Here is a 23,625-nt window from a genome sequence, read left to right as displayed (position 1 = left end):
TATATCTTTTGAGCTAGATAATTTTGCTCTAGTGCTTCACTTATATCTTTTTAGAGCACGGTGGTGGTTCTATTTTATAGAAATTATTGATCTCTCATGTTTCACTTAAATTATTGTGAGAGTCCTTTAGAACAGCATGGTAATTTGCTTTGGCTATAAAATTAGTCCTAATATGATAGGCATCCAAGATGGATATAATAAAAACTTTCATATAGAGTGCATTGAATACTATGAGAAGTCTGATACTTGATGATTGTTTTGAGATATGAAGGTGGTGATATTAAAGTTGTGCTAGTTGAGTAATTGTGAATTTGATAAATACTAGTGTTGAAGTTTGCAAGTCCCGTAGCATGCACGTATGGTAACCGTTGTGTAACAAATTTGAAACATGAGGTGTTCTTTGATTGTCATCCTTATGAGTGGCGGTCGGGGACGAGCGATGGTCTTTTCCTACCAATCTATCCCCCTAGGAGCATGCGCGTAGTGCTTGGTTTTTGATGACTTGTAGATTTTTTCAATAAGTATGTGAGTTCTTTATGACTAATGTTGAGTCCATGGATCATACGCACTCTCACCCTTCCATCATTGCTAGCCTCTTTGGTACCGTGCATTGCCCTTTCTCACCTTCAGAGTAGGTGCAAACTTCGCCGGTGCATCCAACCCCCGTGATATGATACACTCTATCACACATAAACCTCCTTATATCTTCCTCAAAACAGCCACCATACCTACCTATTATGGCATTTCCATAGCCATTCCGAGATATATTGCCATGCAACTTTCCACCGTTTCATTTATTATGACACGCTTCATCATTGTCATATTGCCTTGAATGATCACGTAGTTGACATCGTATTTGTGGCAAAGCCACCATGCATAATTCATCATACATGTCACTCTTGATTCATTGCCCATCCCGGTACACCGCCGGAGGCATCCATGTAGAGTCATATTTTGTTCTAAGTATCGAGTTGTAATCTTTTGAGTTGTAAATAAATAAAAGTGTGATGATCATCATTATTAGAGCATTTTCCTAAAAAAAGAGAAAGGCCAAAAAAGGCACCAAAAAAAAGGGACAATGTTACTATCCTTTTCCACACTTGTGCTTCAATGTAACACCCACGATGCGGCTATATCTCCCACGTGTCGAGGCACGACTTAGAGGCATAACCGCATTGTAGGTTTTGTCGCAAGAAGGGTCATCTTCACACAATCCCATGTAATGAACAAGAATGGGATAAAGAGAGTTGGCTTACAATCGCCACTTCACACAATATTTAAATAAATCATACATCAGAGTACACACATAGACCGACTACGGTCAAAGCCAAAAGAAAAGAAGATAACCCAACTGCTAGATCCCCGATCATCCCAACTGGGCTCCACTACTGATCAACAGGAAACGAAACATAGTAACGACCAAGGTCCTCGTCGAACCCCCACTTGAGCTCAGTTGCGTCACCTGCACTGGTATCATCGGCACCTGCAACTGTTTGGAAGTATCTGGTGAGTCACGAGGACTCAGCAATCTCACACCCACGAGATCAAGACTATTTAAGCTTAGGGGTAGGAAAGGGTAATGAGGTGGAGCTGCAGCAAGCACTAAGCATATATGGTGGCTAACATACGCAAATAAGAGCGAGAAGAGAGCAACTCAACGGTCGTGAAGCTAGAAGTGATCAAGAAGTGATCCTGAAACTACTTACGCACAATAACACAAGAACTGTGTTCACTTCCCGGACTCCGCCGAGAAGAGACCATCACGGCTACACACGGGCACATAACCGCGGGCACGGCTTTCGAAAGATAATACCCTGCAGGGGTGTCCCAACTTAGCCCATTATGAGCTCTCACGGTCAACGAAGGATATTCCTTCTCCCAGAAAGACCCGATCAGTCTCGGAATCCCGGTTTACAAGACATTTCGACAATGGTAAAACAAGACCAGTAAAGCCGCCCGAATGTGCCGACAAATCCTGATAGGAGCTGCACATATCTCATTCTCAGGGCACACCGGATTGTCCAAGCTTCCGGTAGGCCAGCCCAGACTTGCCCCTGGTGGCCACCGACGGCTGACAGGTTGGACCAACACTCGAAGGAGCACTGGCCCGGGGGGGTAAATAAGATGACCCTCGAGAGCGCGACTCCCAAGGGAAAAAGGCTAGGTGAGGCAAATGTAAAACCAAGGTTGGGCCTTGCTGGAAGAGTTTTATTCAAAGCGAACTGTCAAGGGGGTCCCATAAATCACCCAACCGCGTAAGGGACGCAAAATCAAGGAACATAACACCGGTATGACGAAAACTAGGGCGGCAAGAGTGGAACAAAACGCCAGGCATAAGGCCGAGCCTTCCACCCTTTACCAAGTATATAGATGCATTAATTAAATAAGAGAATATTGTGATATCCCAACAAAATTCATGATGTCCATGTTTCGACATGGAACAAACTTCTTCATCTTCACCTGCAACTAGCAACGCTATAAGAGAGGGGCTGAGCAAAAGCGGTAACCTAGCCAAACAACGGTTTGCTAGGAAGGGTGAAAAAGGTTAGAGGTTGACATGGCAATTTGGGAGGCTTGAAGAGCAAGTGATAGGTAGCGCAGCATAGCGATAGAACGAAGCAACTAGCATAGCAATGATAGTAGTGAGATCCAAGGTAACGGTCATCTTGCCTGAAATCCCGCTAGGAAGAAGAACGAATCCATGAAGAAGATGAAGCCACGAAGACGAACCAAGCGTAGACGAACGAATCCTCACGATCGCAACGAAACGGGAACTATCGAGAAGAAGCACACAACATGGTAAACACACAATACATAACATGACATGATGCACAACCAAGCATGATGCATGACAAAGTCTATAAGAAGCTACTCATGGCAAAAGATGATGCATACAAGAGCAACACATCATAGCAAGTTTAAATGAGGCCGGAAACAACATATAACAAATCCGGTAAGTCCTCATATGCAAATTTTGAAATTGGTCCAGATCTGAATAGGCCTTATGTTCAAGTTGTTAAATAACAAGTTAATATGCACCAAAATGATCTACACGAAATTTTAGTCAAGTTACATATAAAGTTCATTAGATTCGGAGCTACGACCTAGAAGATATGAGCAAAACAAGTTAAACATGGCATTGATGCAAAATGCATACAAACATCAAGCAAACACCTCAAAACAAGGATGCAACAAGATAATATGGAACTACATGCCATTCTAAGCAAGTTACATATAGAACATGCTCAAAACGGAGCAACGGTGCAACACATACGCTCCAAACAAGACATAGCAACAATCTGTCCAAAACAGCAACTAGGCATATTGCAAGCATCATGAAAATATGCTACAGAACCTCAACATGAAAACAAAAGGCATGGACATGATGTACAGGTAAACCATGACAAAACATGAACACTGAGCTATCTCCAGAAATCACTAGAACATGCTCAAAAGGACATGACAAGATTGCAAATAATAACAGATTCACAAACTTAGCAGAAATCACTGGACATGGCAGAAATAACATCAGGTTGCAAAGTTTAGAGCTATCAAACAATATGCTACAGGACCATATCATAGCAAACAAAGGCATGCCATGAATATTCTAATTGCCTAGAACAAAAGTCCCTTATTGATCACGAGCCAAAAATGCACAGAAGATATGATGGCACCCATGTAAACATAGCAAGTAATATGACAGATTCAGACAGTTAAATTAATAGGACATGGCAGAAACAACGATAAGTAGGCATGTTAGTGAGCTTGAACCACTCACCACAGAGAAATACATGGCACGACAAGGTAACCAACAGTAAGAAGGCATTATTATGAAGCTAAGAATGGCAAGACCAAGTTCATAGGGTGCATGGATCACTAAGAAAACACATGTCAAAACGGAACTTCATGTTAACAGACTAACAGCAATATTATTTAGCAATTTGAGAGCAAGATTACAACAAGCTACAGCAGGCTATAAATGCAAACAAGGGCATGGATGGATAGAGCACAACATATATAACAAAACATCCTTCGTGAACATCTCTAGATCATGCATAGAATGACTTGTAGCATCAGGATTACATGGCATCACAACATAACAGACTCAGACTTGGCGGAAATGACCAAGTCACAGAAATCAGCAACATCATGGAGGCTACTCTGCATGCTTGTGCTAGTCACCACGGAGATTCTAAAAATACAAGACTAGCACCACTGTAAATATGGCATGATGTAGTTCAAAACACATGTAGAGCTCATGCTCATAGGATGCACACACAAAATGCAATGAAAAAGACAAATCACCAAGTTCTGATAACAGACAGCAGTTAGCAGCATATAGCACTCTTGCAACGATGATTAGGGCATCAACATAACCTCAAACAAGCATGGCACAATGGAACAAATTGAAGAATATCTCATGACAAACATTTCGATATATTACACGCATGAATCGGAGCACCGAGCACGAAGTTATGGCATGAAAAACAGGGCAACATAATGCAACAATTTCGGGACTTGGCAGAAATTTACCACTCCGAAAATCTGGACGGGACGAAGCGGGATGGGGAGATCCGGGATCGGGGCGCCGTTTGGATGGGGGGACCGTGGATCTGGTCCATCCCGGCCGGATCCAGATCGGGGACGGGTCCGGGTCCGGCGACGATGGGCGGGAGGCCAGGCGGCGGAGGGCGCGGCGGCGGAGGCGAACAGCGAGGAGGGCGGAGGAGCAAGGCGGCGGCGGGCGAGGTCGCGGCGGCGAGGAAGGAGGCGGCGGCGCGGAGCTGCAGCTCCGGCGCGGGAGGCGGGGCGGCACACGGCGGCGGGGCCGGTCGCCGGCGGCGGGAGGCACCGGGCGCGATGAAGGGGAGGCGCGGGGCGGCGCTGAAGAGTCGGGGCGCGGGCGAGGCGCCCGGGCAGCGGCGGGTGGCGTGCGGGCCGGGAGGAGGTGGCGGTGGTCGTGTCCGGCGCCGGGCGGACATGTCCGGCGGCGCGAAGGAGCGGGGCTAGGGTTTCATCTGCACGAAAATGGAAGGGGAGGGCCTATATATAGGTAGAGGGAGCTAGGAGTGTCCAAATGAGGTGCGGTTTTCGCCCACACGATCATGATCGAACAGCGGAGAGCATGGAGGGGGTTTGGATGGGCTAGTGGGCTGTGGTGGAGGGGTGCTGGGCTGCAAAGAGAGAGGGGTTTCGGGCTACGCGGTTAACCGTTGGGGCATCAAACGACCTCCAAATGGAACGAAATTTGACGGGCGGTCTACCGGTACTATACCAAGGCCACTCGGCAAATCTCGGCCCATTCCGAGAACGTTTTTCTCCCGCTCACAAAACAAGGTCTGAGAGGGGCGACGGGTGCGTGTGGGACTGTCGGATCGCGAAACGGACAACGGGGAAAAGGACCGGATGCAAGTTTTGAAAAACATGATGATGCAATGCAGATGATGACATGGCAAAATGCAACACGCAAGCAAATGACATGGCAACGACGGCGAATAAACGGAAGACACGTGGCGCATTGGATCCGGGGCGTTACATTCAAAGTAGCACCATGATCTTCATGATAGAGAGTCTCTTATTTTGTCACTTTCATATACTAGTGGGATTTTTTTTCATTATAAGAACTTGGCTTGTATATTCCAACGATGGGCTTCCTCAGATGCCCTAGGTCTTCGTGAGAAAGCAAGTTGGATGCACACCCACTTAGTTTCTTTTGTTGAGCTTTCATAAATTTATAGCTCTAGTGCATCCGTTGCATGGCAATCCCTACTCCTTGCATTTACATCAATTCATGGGCATCTCCCTAGCCCGTTGATTAGCCGCGTCAATGTGAGACTTTCTCCTTTTTTGTCTTCTCCACATAACCCCCATCATTATATTCTATTCCACACATGGTGCTATATCCATGGCTCACACTCATGTATTGCGTGAAGGTTGAAAAAGTTTGAGATTACTAAAGTATGAAACAATTGCTTGGCTTGTCATCGGATTTGTGCATGATGAGAGCATTCTTGTGTGACGAAAATGGAGCATGACCAAACTATATGATTTTGTAGGGATGAACTTTCTTTGGCCATGTTATTTTGAGAAGACATATTTGCTTAGTTAGTATGCTTGAAGTATTATCATTTCTATGTCAATATTAAACTTTTATCTTGAATCTTTCGGATCTGAACATTCATGCCACAATAAAGAAAATTACATTGAAGATTATGTTAGGAAGCATTCCACATCAAAAATTCTGTTTTTATCATTTACCTACTCGAGGACGAGCAGGACTTAAGCTTGGGGATGCTTGATACGTCTCCAACGTATCTATAATTTTTGATTGTTCCATGCTATTATATTATCTGTTTTGGATGTTTAATGGGCTTTATTATACACTTTTATATTATTTTTGGGACCAACCTACTAACCAAAGGCCCCGTGCAAATTGCTGTTTTTTTGCCTATTTCAGTGTTTCGCAGAAAAGGAATATCAAACGGAATCCAAATGGAATGAAACCTTCGGGAGAGTTATTTTTGGAACAAACGTGATACAGGAGACTTGGAGTGGACGTCAAGGAAGCAACGAGGCGACCACGAGGCAGGGAGGCGCGCCCAGGGGGAGTAGGCGCCCCCCCCCCACCCTCGTGAGCCCCTCGTGGCTCCACCGACCTACTTCTTTCGCCTATATATACTCATATACCCCGAAAACATCTGAGAGCACCACGAAACCCTATTTCCACCGCCGCAACCTTCTGTACCCGTGAGATCCCATCTTGGGGCCTTTTCCGGCGCTTCCCCGGAGGGGGAATCGATCACGGAGGGCTTCTACATCAACACCATGGCCTCTCCGATGATGTGTGAGTAGTTTACCACAGACCTTCAGGTCCATAGTTATTAGCTAGATGGCTTCTTCTCTCTCTTTGGATCTCAATACAAAGTTCTCCTCGATTCTCTTGGAGACCTATTCGATGTAATTCTTTTTGCGGTGTGTTTGTCGAGATCCGATGAATTGTGGGTTTATGATCAAGATTATCTATGAACAATATTTGGTTCTTCTCTGAATTCTTATATGTACGATTTAATATCTTTGCAAGTCTCCCCGAATTATCAGTTTGGTTTGGCCTACTAGATTGATCTTTCTTGCAAGGGTAGAAGTGCTTAGCTTTGAGTTCAATCTTGTGGTGTCCTTTCCCAGTGACAGCAGGGGCAGCAAGGCACGTATTGTATTGTTGCCATCGAGGATAAAAAGATGGGGTTTATATCATATTGCTTGAGTTTATCCCTCTACATCATGTCATATTGCCTAATGCGTTACTCTGTTCTTATGAACTTAATACTCTAGATGCATGCTAGATAGCGGTCGATGTGTGGAGTAATAGTGGTAGATGCAGAATCATTTCGGTCTACTTGACACGGACGTGGTGCCTATATACATGATCATGCCTAGATATTCTCATAACTATGCGCTTTTCTATCAATTGCTCGATAGTAATTTGTTCACCCACCGTAAAATAGGCTATCTTGAGAGAAGCCACTAGTGAAACCTATGGCTCTCGGGTCTATTTTCCATCATATAAGTTTCCGATCTATTTTATTTTGCAATCTTTACTTTCCAATCTATATCATAAAAATACCAAAAATATTTACCTTATTATCTCTATCAGATCTCACTTTTGCAAGTGGTCGTGAAGGGATTGACAACCCCTTTATCGCGTTGGTTGCAAGGTTCTTATTTGTTTGTGTAGGTACGAGGCAATTTGCGTGTATCCTCCTACTGGATTGATACCTTGGTTCTCAAAAACTGAGGGAAATACTTACGCTACTTTACTGCATCACCCTTTCCTCTTCAAGGGAAAACCAACGCATGCTCAAGAGGTAGCAAGAAGGATTTTTGGCGCCGTTGCCGGGGAGGTGTACACCAAGTCAAGTCGAGACATACCAAGTACCCATCACAAACTCTTATCCCTCGCATTACATTATTTGCCATTTGCCTCTTGTTTTCCTCTCCCCCACTTGTAAAATGATTTTCGAAAACCTTTGCTTTTTCTTCGCCTTCTTCCCGTATGTATTTTTGTGCCTTCTATTTGCTTGCATCTTTCCTTGCTAAAAATCTATTGATATGGATCCACTTAAAGTGTTCTACTTGGATCATCTTCGATCCTTATGCGCTCGTGCTGAAACCCCAACTAGCCTAGTTGATGGGAAATCTTTAGATGAGCATGCTCATTTTGTGCGTCACCGTTTGTCTGAAAAATGGAGATTCTTATGGGATCAAATAAACAGATTGCTGTGTTATGCTTGGAATCTTTGTGAAATTTATGATTTTACTTGCTGCTCTAAGAACCCTAAAAAACACCTCCCCTACCTATGTGAGTTTAATGATAATGAAATCTTATCTTCTTATGCAAAGGGTGTTTATAGTTACTACGATATCGAACAAATTGAAGAATTTGTTGCTTTTAAGGGTGCTTATGAAATTGCTTCTTTGATTGAAAAGTATGATATTACTCTCTACAAATCTGAAAATTTTGACATACTTAAATATTGCTATGAAAACTATGCTCATAATGCCTATGTCAAAGAATTTATTGAAAGAATGACCGTTGCTTCTGAAGAAAATAATGATATGCATGAATCTATAGATAATTATGATTCCGATGATTTGATAGAAATATCCCTTGATGAACATGATGCTTGCTATTCTTGTGGCCATAATGCCAATATTTATGAAGATGAATTTGCTATACTTCCTTATGTTAAACATGAGATCGTTGCTATTGCACCCATACTTGGTAGTTCCTTCGATGAAAAGCATGATTGCAATGATTTTTCTATAAATTCTCTTGGTGTCAATTGTGCTAATAATATGCAAAACCCTAAGCTTGGGGATGCTAGTGTTGCTATGTCTACTACTTGTTGCAATGATCATGATTGGGGCGATTCTTCTTATCATCTTGAAAATTTATTTAAGCCCCGTGATGAATATGAGATTGATAATAATGTTTGCAATAATATTGGAAGTGGGTTTGGAAGAGTGTCAACTTTAGATCCCACATATTTCGAGAATGTTGAATCTTATGGTATTTTTGATAAAAGTGGGTTTGGAGAGGTCATGACTTTAGTTAATGATATTCCCACTACTTTGGAAGAGTGTCAACTTTGCATGCATGTGGATCATGTAGAGAAAATTTATGTGATAGCTATATTGTTGAATCTGAATATGATCCCACATGTAATTATTATGAGAGAGGAAAATATTGTTGTAGAAATTTTCATGTTACAAAATTACCTCTCGTTATGTTGAGATTGCTATTGTTTCTTTCTTATTCCTTGCATATGGTAGTTTTTGCTTGCCTTGATAATTTTTTTGCTTATCAAAAGCCTATGCATCAGAAGTATGTTAGACTTAAGTGTGTTTGTCACATGTTTTATGATGCTCTCTTTGTGCTTAAATCCTTGTCTTTCATGTGAGCATCATTGAAATCTCAATGCCTATCTAAAAGGCTTTAAAGAAAAGGGCTTGTTGGGAGGCAACCCAATTTTATTTTTGTGTTTTCTTGCTTTTTATTTCTGTTTAGTAATAAATAATTGATCTAGCCTCTGGTTAGATGTGGTTTTATGTTTTAATTAGTGTTTGTGCCAAGTAAAACCTATAGGATCTTCTTGGATGATAGTTATTTGATCTTGCTGAAAAAGTCAGAAACTTTCTGCTCACGAAAAAAATTGTTAAAAATAACCAGAACGTGATAAAATACTGATTCCAATTGCAATAGATCTTTATTTCGCTAACGGAGCTCATGAGATTTTCTGTTGAATTTTGTGTTGTGAAGTTTTCAAGTTTTGGGTAAAGATTTGATGGATTATGGAATAAGGAGTGCCAAGAGCCTAAGCTTGGGGATGCGCAAGGCACCCCAAGGTAAAATTCAAGGACAACCAAAAGCCTATGCTTGGGGATGACCCAGAAGGCATCCCCTCTTTCGTCCTCGTCCATCGGTAAATTTACTTGATGCTATATTTTTATTCACCACATGATATATGTTTTGCTTGGAGCGTCTTGTATGATTTGAGTCTTTGCTTTTTAGTTTAACACAATCATCCTTGCTGTACACACCTTTTGGGAAAGACACACATGAATCGGAATTTATTAGAATACTCTATGTGCTTCACTTATATCTTTTGAGCTAGATAATTTTGCTCTAGTGCTTCACTTATATCTTTTTAGAGCACGGTGGTGGTTCTATTTTATAGAAACTATTGATCTCTCATGCTTCACTTAAATTATTTTGAGAGTCCTTTAGAACAGCATGGTAATTTGCTTTGGCTATAAAATTAGTCCTAATATGATAGGCATCCAAGATGGATATAATAAAAACTTTCATATAGAGTGCATTGAATACTATGAGAAGTTTGATACTTGATGATTGTTTTGAGATATGAAGGTGGTGATATTAAAGTTGTGCTAGTTGAGTAATTGTGAATTTGAGAAATACTTGTGTTGAAGTTTGCAAGTCCCATAGCATGCACGTATGGTAACCGTTGTGTAACAAATTTGAAACATGAGGTGTTCTTTGATTGTCATCCTTATGAGTGGCGGTCGGGGACGAGCGATGGTCTTTTCCTACCAATCTATCCCCCTAGGAGGATGCACGTAGTGCTTGATTTTTGATGACTTGTAGATTTTTGCAATAAGTATGTGAATTCTTTATGACTAATGTTGAGTCCATGGATCATACGCACTCTCACCCTTCCATCATTGCTAGCCTCTTCGGTACCGTGCATTGCCCTTTCTCACCTTGAGAGTTGGTGCAAACTTCGCCGGTGCATCCAACCCCCGTGATATGATACGCTCTATCACACATAAACCTCCTTATATCTTCCTCAAAACAGCCACCATACCTACCTATTATGGCATTTCCATAGCCATTCCGAGATATATTGCCATGCAACTTTCCACCGTTTCATTTATTACGACACGCTTCATCATTGTCATATTTCCTTGCATGATCATGTAGTTGACATCGTATTTGTGGCAAATCCACCATGCATAATTCATCATACATGTCACTCTTGATTCATTGCCCATCCCGGTACACCGCCGGAGGCATCCATGTAGAGTCATATTTTGTTCTAAGTATCGAGTTGTAATCTTTTGAGTTGGAAATAAATAGAAGTGTGATGATCATCATTATTAGAGCATGGGGTTTATATCATATTGCTTGAGTTTATCCCTCTACATCATGTCATCTTGCCTAATGCGTTACTCTGTTCTTATAAACTTAGTACTCTAGATGCATGCTGGATAGCGGTCGATGTGTGGAGTAATAGAGTAGATGTAGAATCGTTTCGGTCTACTTGACACGGACGTGATGCCTATATACATGATCATGCCTAGATATTCTCATAACTATGCGCTTTTCTATCAATTGCTCGATAGTAATTTGTTCACCCACCTTAAATTATGCTATCTTTAGAGAAGCCACTAGTGAAACCTATGGCCCCCGGGTCTATTTTCCATCATATAAGTTTCGATCTATTTTATTTTGCAATCTTTACTTTCCATTCTATATCATAAAAATACCAAAAATATTTACCTTATTATCTCTATCAGATCTCACTTTTGCAAGTGGTCGTGAAGGGATTGACAACCCCTTTATCGCGTTGGTTGAAAGGTTCTTATTTGTTTGTGTAGGTACGAGGGAATTTGCGTGTATCCTCCTACTAGATTGATACCTTGGTTCTCAAAAACTGAGGGAAATACTTACGCTACTTTGCTGCATCACCCTTTCCTCTTCAAGGGAAAACCAACGCATGCTCAAGAGGTAGCATTTGTGCAGGTATTCGGTGACTTGTTCGTTATCTCCTACAGGATTGATACCTTGGTTCTCAAAACTGAGGAAAATCCTTACTCTACTTTGCTGCATCGCCCTTTTCTCTTCAAGGAAAAACCAACGCAATCTCAAGAGGTAGCACCTACCCCCTGGGGCACGCCCCTCGACCATCGTCTCACATTGATTCTTTTTCCCAAAAATCACATATATTCCAAAAAAATCTCCAGAAGTTTTTATCGCGTTTGGACTCCGTTTGATATGGATTTCCTGCGGAAAAAAAGCAACAAACAGGAACTGGCACTGCGCACTGGATCAATATGTTAGTCCCAAAAATAGTATAAAAAGTTGCCAAAAGTATATGAAATTGTATAATACTGGCATGTGATACGTCTCCAACGTATCTATATTTTTTTTATTGTTCCATGCTGTTATATTATCATTCTTGGATGTTTTACAATCATTTTATAGTCATTTTATATCATTTTTTGGTACTAACCTACTGACATAGTGCCAAGTGCCAGTTGCTGTTTTTTGCATATTTTTTTACATCGCAGGGAATCAATATCAAATGGAGTCCAAACGCAGCGAAACTTTTTGTGGATTTTTTGGACCAGAAGACATCCAGTGGGCCGGAGAAGCACCTGGGGGGTGCTCCGAGGGGAGCACAACCCACCAGGGCGCGCCTGGAGGCCCGGGCGCGCCCTGGTGGGTTGTGCCCAACTCGGTGGCCTCCCGAACCGCCTCTTTGCTCTATAAATACCCCAATATTCCAGAAACCCTAGGGGAGTCGACGAAAATCAATTCCAGCCACCGCAAGTTCCAGAACCACCAGATTCAATCTAGACACCATCACGGAGGGGTTCATCATGTCCATTGGTGCCTCTCCGATGATGCGTAAGTAGTTCTTTGTAGACCTAAGGGTCCGTAGTTAGTAGCTAGATGGCTTCCTCTCTCTGTTTTGATTCTCAATACAATGGTCTCTTGGAGATCCATATGATGTAACTCTTTTTGTGGTGTGTTTGTTGGGATCCGATGAACTTTGAGTTTATGATCAGATCTATCTTTTTATCCATGCAAGTTATCCGAGTCTTCTTTTGATCTCTTATATGCATGATTGCTTATAGCCTCGTATTTCTTCTCTGATATTTGGGTTTTGTTTGGCCAACTTGATCTATTTATCTTGCAATGGGAAGAGCTGCTTTGTTATGGGTTCGATCTTACGGTGCTTGATCCTAGTGACTGAAGGGGAACCGACAAGTATGTATCATTGCTATTAAGAATAACAAGATGGGATCTATTTCTACATAAATAGATCTTGTCTACATCATGTCATCGTTCTTATTGCATTACTCCGTTTCTCCGTGAACTTAATACACTAGATGCATGCTGGATAGCGGTCGATGTGTGGAGTAATAGTAGTAGATGCAGGTAGGAGTCGGTCTACTAATCTTGGACGTGATTCCTATATAATGATCATTGCCTGGATATCGTCATGATTATTTGAAGTTCTATCAATTGCCCAACAGTAATTCGTTTACCCACCGTTTGCTATTTTTTCTCGAGAGAAGCGACTAGTGAAATCTACGGCCCCCGGGTCTCTTCTTTATTATATTTGCCTTCACGATCTATTTTTTTTGCTTTTATTTTTAGATCTATTAAACCAAAAATAACTTGGTGCACTTTATTTTATTTTCGATCTATTTATCCAATCTATTATAACTTTGTCCCGTCCTTTTACCAATTTCTGGCGCCGTTACTCGAAAGGGATGGACAACCCCTTTAACACATCGGGTTGCGAATGTTTGTTATTTGTGTGCAGGTGCCGTTCACGTAGTGTTGCGTGGTTCTCCTACTGGTTCGATAACCTTGGTCTCATCACTGAGGGAAATACCTACCGTTGTTGTGCTGCATCATCCCTTCCTCTTTGGGGAAATACCGACGTAGTTCTAGCAGACATCAAAAGAAATTTCTGGCGCCGTTGCCGGGGAGACATCATCAACATCTACCAGGTTCCTAATCACAAATCTCATCTCCTCGCAATTTACATTATTTGCCATTTGCCTCTCGTTTTCCTCTCCCCACTTAAAAAAATTTGTCATTTTATTCGCCCTTTTTTTCGTTCGCCGTTTTCTCGTCAGATCTGTTTTTTAGTGCAATCATGTTGCGTAGTCACAATGAATCAAGAGAACACTAAGTTGTTTGATTTCTCTAATACCAACAACAATGATTTTTTTAGCACTTCGATTGCTCCTCCCTCCACTAGTGCGGAGTCTTGTGATATTAATACCGCTTTGCTGAATCTTGTTATGAAAGATCAATTTTCCGGTACTCCTAATGAGGATGCCACGTCTCATCTTAACACATTCGTGGAATTATGTGATATGCCAAAGAAAAAAGATATGGACAATGATGTTGTGAAGTTGAAATTGTTTCCGTTTTCTTAGCGAGATCATGCAAAAATTTGGTTTTCTTCTTTGCCTTGCAATAGTATCGATTCTTGGGATAAGTGCAAGGATGCTTTTATTACTATGTATTTCCCGCCCGCAAAAATTATTTCCCTTAGAACCCAGATCATGAATTTCAAGCAAATTGAACATGATCATGTTGCACAATCTTGGGAAAGGATGAAATTGATGCTAAGGAATTGCCCAACTCATGGGTTAAATTTTTGGATGATCATACAAAAATTTTATGTTGCACAATTTTGTTTCTCATAATCTTTTAGATTCTGCCGCGAGTGGTACTTTTATGGAAATTACTTTAGGAGAAGCCACCAAATTACTTTTTCCCACAATGGCATACAGAAAGAGCTCCTACTAGTAAAAAGGTTAATTCGGTTGAAGAAATTTCTTCTTTGAATGAAAAAGTTGATGCTCTTATGAAATTGGTTGCTAATAAAAGTGCTCCTATTAATTTTAATGATGTGCCTTTGTCTACTTTGATTGAGCAAAATATTGATGCCATAGATGTGAATTTTATCTCGTGAAACAATTTCAATAACAATGCTTATAGAGGTAATTTTATTCCTTGGCCTTTTCCTAGTAATTCCTCTAATAATTATGGCAATTCCTATGGTAGTCCTTCTTACCATAATAATAGGAACACCTCTCATCTTGAGAACAATATTAAAGAATTTATCAACACTCAAAAAGTTTTCAATGCTACTATGGAAGAAAAGTTGAATAAGATTGATAATTTGTCTATAAGTGTTGATAGAATTTCTCATGATGTCAAAAATCTCAAGATGAAAATTTTTGTGCCTAAGGTTGAGGAATCAATTAAAGCTCTTTATGTTTCTATGGATGAAAGTAAGAAAAGAACCACTATGCTTAGAGCTAGAAGAGAATTTTTAGAAAAAGTGATGAAGATCTTAAAATGATTGGTGTTTCTTCTATTGATTCCTTGTTTAGTAAAATTAAGATTGATGAAAAAGGGACTGAAGAAGAGTCAACTTTAGCTAGAAGGTGTCCCGATAATTCGGAGGGTGAAAATCTTGTTGAGAAAATTGATAAAAGTGGGTCTGAAGAGGTCAAGACTTTAACTAGTGATGTGCCCACTCTTTTGCATTACAAAGACTTTAATTATGATAGTTGCTCTTTAATTGATTGTATTTCTTTGTTGCAATCCATGATAAATTCACCCCATGCTTGTGAACAAAATAAAGCTTTTACTAAACGTATTGTTGATGCTATGATGAAAGCTTTAGAAGAAAAGTTGGAATTAGAAGTTTCAATTCCTAAAAAATTACATGATGAACGGGAACCTACTATCAAAGTCAAGATTAAAAATTATGAGTATTTTGCTTTATGTGACTTGGGTGCTAGTGTTTCTACGATTCCGAAATCTTTATGTGATGTGCTTGGTCTTATCGATATCGAAGAATGTTCTTTAAATTTGCACTTGGCGCATTCTACTATTAAAATGCCTATGGGAAGAATAAATGATGTTCTTATTCTTGCAAATAGGAATTATGTGCCCATAGATTTCATTGTTCTTGATATTGATTGCAATCCGTCTTGTCCAATTATTCTTGGTAGACCGTTTTTACGTACTATTGGTGCCGCGATTGATATGAAAGAAGGCAATATTAAATTTCAATTTCCACTAAGGAAGGGTATGGAACACTTCCCTAGAACAAGAATTAGGCCACCATATGAATCCATCATGAGGGCATGTTATGGATCTACTCCCTCCATTCCTAAATGTAAGTCTTTTTAGAGCTTCCACTATGGACTACATACGGAGCAAAATGAGTGAATCTACACTCTAAAATATGTCTATATACATCCGTATGTAGTTTGTAGTGAAATCTCTAAGAAGACTTACATTTAGGAACGGAGGGAGTAGAAACAAAGATGACAACACTTAGATCCTTGCTTTATGCCAAGCTAGGGGCGTAAAACGATAGCGCTAGTTGGGAGGCAACCCAATGAATAAAATTTATTTTTGTCTTTTTCTTTCTGTTCTTGAGTGCTTGCACAATGATGCTACTGTTATGTTTGTGTTTTTTGTGTTTTAATTAGTGTTTGTGCCAAGTAAAGCCTTTAGGATTATGTTGAGTGATAGTTGCTTTGATCTTGTTGGAAAACAGAAACTTTTGCGTCCAGAAAAACAATTTTCAAAAATCACAGAATTGACGAATTATTCTAATTTTTTTACACAAGATTGATATACAAATTTCTCACGTTATCCTAATTTTTCAGAATTTTTCGAGTTACAGAAGTATTCGAAGTTTTCAGATTGCTACACACTGTTCTGTTTTTGACAGATTGAGCATAATGGGTTAGGGATAAATTATTTTAGCATTGATATTTTGAAAGACATGGTTGCTTGTTGATATGCTTGAGTATTGAAATTATCATGTCAAAACGAGACTATTTCTTTGAACCATATAAGAGTCCAAATGTCCATGCTACAAAGAAAGAATATGTGATGAACACGTTAGGAAGCATTCCACATCAAAAATTCTGTTTTTATCATTTACCTACTCGAGGACGAGCAGGAATTAAGCTTGGGGATGCTGATACGTCTCCAACGTATCTATAATTTTTGATTGTTCCATGCTGTTATATTATCATTCTTGGATGTTTTACAATCATTTTATAGTCATTTTATATCATTTTTGGTACTAACCTATTGACATAGTGCCAAGTGTCAGTTGCTGTTTTTTGCGTGTTTTTTACATCACAGGAAATCAATATCAAACAGAGTCCAAACGTAGCGATACTTTTTCTGGATTTTTTTGGACCAGAAGACATCCAGTGGGCCGGAGAAGAACCTAGGGGATGCTCCGAGGGGAGCATTTCCCTACAAGTAATTCGATCTCATATGGAGATGTTTAGTGAAGTATAATGGAAAAAATCGAGTGCAACTACACAAGAACTAGTCTGTAACTGTCATTCGGAATCAGTTTTGCGCAGTGTTAACTGAAACATGGATATCTGACTCATAGGAGTCCGTTTTGGCTCCACAAGTAGTCAAAACATTTGCGACGACTAGATGCTTCAAAGGATTCTTTCATAGGGTACTTTTGGAGAACTTTTCTTAAGGAGTTCGTTCAGAAACTTGTATAGAAACTTTCTTAATGAGCACTCGACAAACGCATTTCGAGAACATACACAAAGTCCCAGCTATGGACCTAGTGCATCATCATAACCGAGGTCTCTTGAATTTCCCTACAAGTAATTGGATCTCATATGGAGATGTTTAGTGAAGTATAATGGAAAAATCGAGTGCAACTACACAAGAACTAGTCTGTAACTGTCGTTCGGAAACAGTTTTTGCGCAGTGTTAACTGAAACATGGATATCTGACTCATACGGAGTCCGTTTTGGCTCCACAAGTAGGCAAAACGTTTGTGACGACCAGATGCTTCAATGAATTCTTTCATAGGGAACTTTTGAAGAACTTTTCTTAAGGAGTTCGTTGAGAAACTTGTATAGAAACTTTCTTAATGAGCACTCAACAAACGCATTTCGAGAACATACACAAAGTCCCAGCTATCGCCCCAGTGCATCATCATAACCGAGGTCTCTTGCATTTCCCTACAAGTAATTGGATCTCATATGGAGCTGTTTAGTGACGGAGTCCGTTTTGGCTCCACAAGTAGTCAAAACGTTTGTGACGACCAGATGCTTCAAAGGATTCTTTCATAGGGAACTTTTGGAGAACATTTCTTAAGGACTTCGTTCAGAAACTTGTATAGAAACTTTCTTAATGAGCACTCGACAAATGCATTTCGAGAACATACACAAAGTCCCAGCTATGGACCTAGTGCATCATCATAACCGAGGTCTCTTGCATTTCCCTAGAAGTAATTGGATCTCATATGGAGATTTTTACTGAAGTAGAATGAAAAAATTGAGTGCAACTACACAAGAACTAGTCTGTAACTGTCGTTCGGAATCAGTTTTGCGCAGTGTTAACTGAAACATGGATATATGACTCATATGGAGTCCGTTTTGGCTCCACAACTGGCAAAACGTTTGTGACGACCAGATGCTTCAAAGTATTCTTTCATAGGGAACTTTTGGAAAACTTTTCTTAAGGAGTTCGTTCAGAAACTTGTATAGAAACTTTCTTAATAAGCACTCGACAAATGCATTTCGAGAACATACACAAAGTCCCAGCTATGGACCTAGTGCATCATCATAACCAAGGTCTCTTGCATTTCTCTACAAGTAATTGGATCTCATATGGAGATGTTTAGTGAAGTAGAATGGAAAAAAATCGAGTGCAACTACACATGAACTAGTCTGTAACTGTCGTTCGGAATCAGTTTTGCGTAGTGTTAACTGAAACATGGATATCTGACTCATACGGAGTCCGTTTTGGCTCCACAAGTAGTCAAAACGTTTGTGACGACCAGATGCATCAAAGGATTCTTACATAGGTCACTTTTGGAGAACTTTTCTTAAGGAGTTCGTTCAAAAACTTGTATAGAAACTTTCTTAATGAGCACCCGACAAACGCATTTCGAGAACATACACAAAGTCCCAGCTATGGACCTAGTGCATCATCATAACCGAGGTCTCTTGCATTTCCCGACAAGTAATTGGATCTCATATGGATATGTTTAGTGAAGTAGAATGGAAAAAATCGAGTGCAACTACAAAAGAACTAGTCTGTAACTGTCGTTCGCAATCAGTTTTGCGTAGTGTTAACTGAAACATGGATATCTGACTCATATGGAGTCCGTTTTGGCTCCACAAGTAGTCAAAACGTTTGTGATGACCAAATGCTTGAAAGGATTCTTTCAGAGGGAACTTTTGGAGAACTTTTCTTAAGTAGTTCGTTCAGAAACTTGTATAGAAACGTTTTTAATAAGCACTCGACAAACGCATTTCGAGAACATACACAAAGTCCCAGCTATGGACCTAGTGCATCATCATAACCAAGGTCTCTTGCATTTCCCTACAGGTAATTGGATCTCATATGGAGATGTTTAGTTAAGTAGAATGGAAAAAAATCGAGTGCAACTACAAAAGAACTAGTCTGTAACTGTCGTTCGCAATCAGTTTTGCGTAGTGTTAACTGAAACATGGATATCCGACTCATACGGAGTCCGTTTTGGCTCCACAAGTAGTCAAAACATTTGTGACGACTAGATGCTTCAAAGGATTCTTTCAGAGGAAACTTTTGGAGAACTGTTCTGAAGGAGTTCGTTCAGAAACTTGTATAGAAACTTTCTTAATGAGCACTCGACAAACGCATTTCGAGAACTTACACAAAGTCCCAGCTATGGACCGAGGTCTCTTGCATTTCCCTACAAGTAATTGGATCTCATATGGAGATGTTCAGTGAAGTATAATGGAAAAATCGAGTGCAACTACACAAGAACTAGTCTGTAACCGTCGTTCGGAATCAGTTTTTGCGCAGTGTTAACTGAAACATGGATATCTGACTCATACGGAGTCCGTTTTGGCTCCACAAGTAGGCAAAACGTTTGTGACAACCAGATGCTTCAAAGCATTCTTTCATAGGGAACTTTTGAAGAACTTTTCTTAAGGAGTTCATTCAGAAACTTGTATAGAAACTTTCTTAATGAGCACTCGACAAACGCATTTCGAGAACTTACACAAAATCCCAGCTATCGCCCCAGTGCATCATCATAACCGAGGTCTCTTGCATTTCCCTACAAGTAATTGGATCTCATATGGAGCTGTTTAGTGACGGAGTCCGTTTTGGCTCCACAAGTAGTCAAAACGTTTGTGACGACCAGGTTCTTCAAAGGATTCTTTCATAGGGAACTTTTGGAGAAATTTTCTTAAGGAGTTCGTTCAGAAACTTGTATAGAAACTTTCTTAATGAGCACTCGACAAACGCATTTCGAGAACATACACAAAGTCCCAGCTATGGACCTAGTGCATCATCATAACCGAGGTCTCTTGCATTTCCCTACAAGTAATTGGATCTCATATGGAGATGTTTAGTGAAGTAGAATGGAAAAAACTCGAGTGCAACTACACAAGAACTAGTCTGTAACGGTCGTTCGGAATAAGTTTTACGCAGTGTTAACCGAAACATGGATATCTGACTCATATGGAGTCCGTTTTGGCTCCACAAGTAGGCAAAACATTTGTGACGACCAGATGCTTCAAAGCATTCTTTCATTGGCAACTTTTGAAGAACCTTTCTTAAGGAGTTCGTTCAGAAACTTGTATAGAAACTTTCTTAATGAGCACTCGACAAACGCATTTCGAGAACATACACAAAGTCCCAGCTATGGACCTAGTGCATCATCATAACCGAGGTCTCTTGCATTTCTCTAGAAGTAATTGGGTCTCATATGGAGATTTTTAGTGAAGTAGAATGAAAAAATTGAGTGCAACTAAGCAAGAACTAGTTTGTAACTGTCGTTCGAAATCAGTTTTGCGCAGTGTTAACTGAAACATGGATATCTGACTCATATGGAGTCCGTTTTGGCTCCACAAGTAGGCAAAACGTTTGTGACGACCAGATGCTTCAAAGTATTCTTTCATAGGGAACTTTTGGAGAACTTTTCTTAAGGAGTTCGTTCAGAAACTTGTATAGAAACTTTCTTAATCAGCACTCGACAAACGCATTTCGAGAATATACACAAAGTCCCAGCGATGGACCTAGTGCATCATGATAACCAAGGTCTCTTGCATTTCCCTACAGGTAATTGGATCTCATATGGAGATGTTTAGTGAAGTAGAATGGAAAAAAATCGAGTGCAACTACACATGAACTAGTCTGTAACTGTCGTTCGGAATCGGTTTTGCGCAGTGTTAACTGAAACATGGATATCTGACTCATACGGAGTCCGTTATGGCTCCACAAGTAGTCAAAACGTTTGTGACGACCAGATGCTTCAAAGGATTCTTACATAGGGAACTTCTGGAGAACTTTTCTTAAGGAGTTCATTCAAAAACTTGTATAGAAACTTTCTTAATGAGCACTCGACAAACGCATTTCGAGAACATACACAAAGTCCCAGCTATGGACCTAGTGCATCATCATAACCGAGGTCTCTTGCATTTCCCTACAAGTAATTGGATCTCATATGGATATGTTTAGTGAAGTAGAATGGGAAAAATCGAGTGCAACTACAAAAGAACTAGTCTGTAACTGTCGTTCAGAATCAGTTTTGCGTAGTGTTAACTGAAACATGGATATCTGACTCATACGGAGTCCATTTTGGCTCCACAAGTAGTCAAAACATTTGTGACGACTAGATGCTTCAAAGGATTCTTTCAGAGGGAACTTTTGGAGAACTTTTCTTAAGGAGTTCGTTCAGAAACTTGTATAAAAACTTTCTTAATGAGCACTCGACAAATGCATTTCGAGAACATACACAAAGTCCCAGCTATGGACCTAGTGCATCATCATAACCAAGGTCTCTTGCATTTCCCGACTAGTAATTGGATCTCATATGGAGATGTTTAGTGAAGTAGAATGAAAAAATTGAGTGCAACTAAACAAGAACCAGTCTGTAACTGTCGTTCGGAATCAGTTTTGCGAAGTGTTAACTGAAACATGGATATATGACTCATATGGAGTCCGTTTTGGCTCCACAACTGGCAAAACATTTGTGACGACCAGATGCTTCAATGTGTTCTTTCATAGGGAACTTTTGGAGAACTTTTCTTAAGGAGTTCGTTCAGAAACTTGTATAGAAACTTTTTTAATCAGCACTCGACAAACGCATTTCGAGAACATACACAAAGTCCCAGCTATGGACCTAGTGCATCATCATAACCAAGGTCTCTTGCATTTCCCTACAATTAATTGGATCTCATATGGAGATGTTTAGTGAAGTAGAATGGAAAAAAATCGAGTGCAACTACACATGAACTAGTCTGTAACTGTCGTTCGGAATCAGTTTTGCGTAGTGTTAACTGAAACATGGATATCTGACTCATACGGAGTCCGTTTTGGCTCCACAAGTAGTCAAAACGTTTGTGACGACCAGATGCTTCAAAGGATTCTTACATAGGGAACTTTTGGAGAACTTTTCTTAAGGAGTTCGTTCAAAAACTTGTATAGAAACTTTCTTAATGAGCACTCGACAAACGCATTTCGAGAACATACACAAAGTTCCAGCTATGGACCTAGTGCATCATCATAACCGAGGTCTCTTGCATTTCCCTACAAGTAATTGGATCTCATATGGATATGTTTAGTGAAGTAGAATGGGAAAAATCGAGTGCAACTACAAAAGAACTAGTCTGTAACTGTCGTTCAGAATCAGTTTTGCGTAGTGTTAACTGAAACATGGATATCTGACTCATACGGAGTCCGTTTTGGCTCCACAAGTAGTCAAAACATTTGTGACGACTAGATGCTTCAAAGGATTCTTTCAGAGGGAACTTTTGGAGAACTTCTCTTAAGGAGTTCGTTCAGAAACTTGTATAGAAACTTTCTTAAAGAGCACTCGACAAACGCATTTCGAGAACATACACAAAGTCCCAGCTATGGACCTAGTGCATCATCATAACCGAGGTCTCTTGCATTTCCCTACAAGTAATTGGATCTCATATGGAGATGTTTAGTGAAGTATAATGGAAAAATCGAGTGCAACTACACAAGAACTTGTCTGTAACTGTCATTCGGAATCAGTTTTTGCGCAGTGTTAACTGAAACATGGATATCTGACTCATACGGAGTCCGTTTTGGCTCCACAAGTAGGCAAAACGTTTGTGACGGCCAGATGCTTCAAAGCATTCTTTCATAGGGAAGTTTTGAAGAACTTTTCTTAAGGAGTTCATTCAGAAACTTGTATAGAAACTTTCTTAATGAGCACTCGACAAACGCATTTCGAGAACATACACAAAGTCCCAGCTATCGCCCCAGTGCATCATCATAACCGAGGTCTCTTGCATTTCCCTACAAGTAATTGGATCTCATATGGAGCTGTTTAGTGACGGAGTCCGTTTTGGCTCCACAAGTAGTCAAAACGTTTGTGACGACCAGATACTTCAAAGGATTCTTTCATAGGGAACTTTTGGAGAAATTTTCTTAAGGAGTTCGTTCAGAAACTTGTATAGAAACTTTCTTAATGAGCACTCGACAAACGCATGTCGAGAACATACACAAAGTCCCAGCTATGGACCTAGTGCATCATCATAAACGAGGTCTCTTGCATTTCCCTAGAAGTAATTGGGTCTCATATGGAGATTTTTAGTGAAGTAGAATGAAAAAATTGAGTGCAACTACACAACAACTAGTCTGTAACTGTCGTTCGGAATCAGTTTTGCGCAGTGTTAACTGAAACATGGATATCTGACTCATATGGAGTCCGTTTTGGCTCCACAAGTAGGCAAAACGTTTGTGACGACGAGATGCTT

The sequence above is a fragment of the Aegilops tauschii genome, chromosome 6 (genome assembly GCF_002575655.3).
Source record: "Aegilops tauschii subsp. strangulata cultivar AL8/78 chromosome 6, Aet v6.0, whole genome shotgun sequence".
Lineage (NCBI taxonomy): Eukaryota > Viridiplantae > Streptophyta > Magnoliopsida > Poales > Poaceae > Aegilops > Aegilops tauschii.
The sequence above is the reverse complement of the archived record's forward strand: the minus strand, read 5'-3'. Positions refer to the sequence as shown.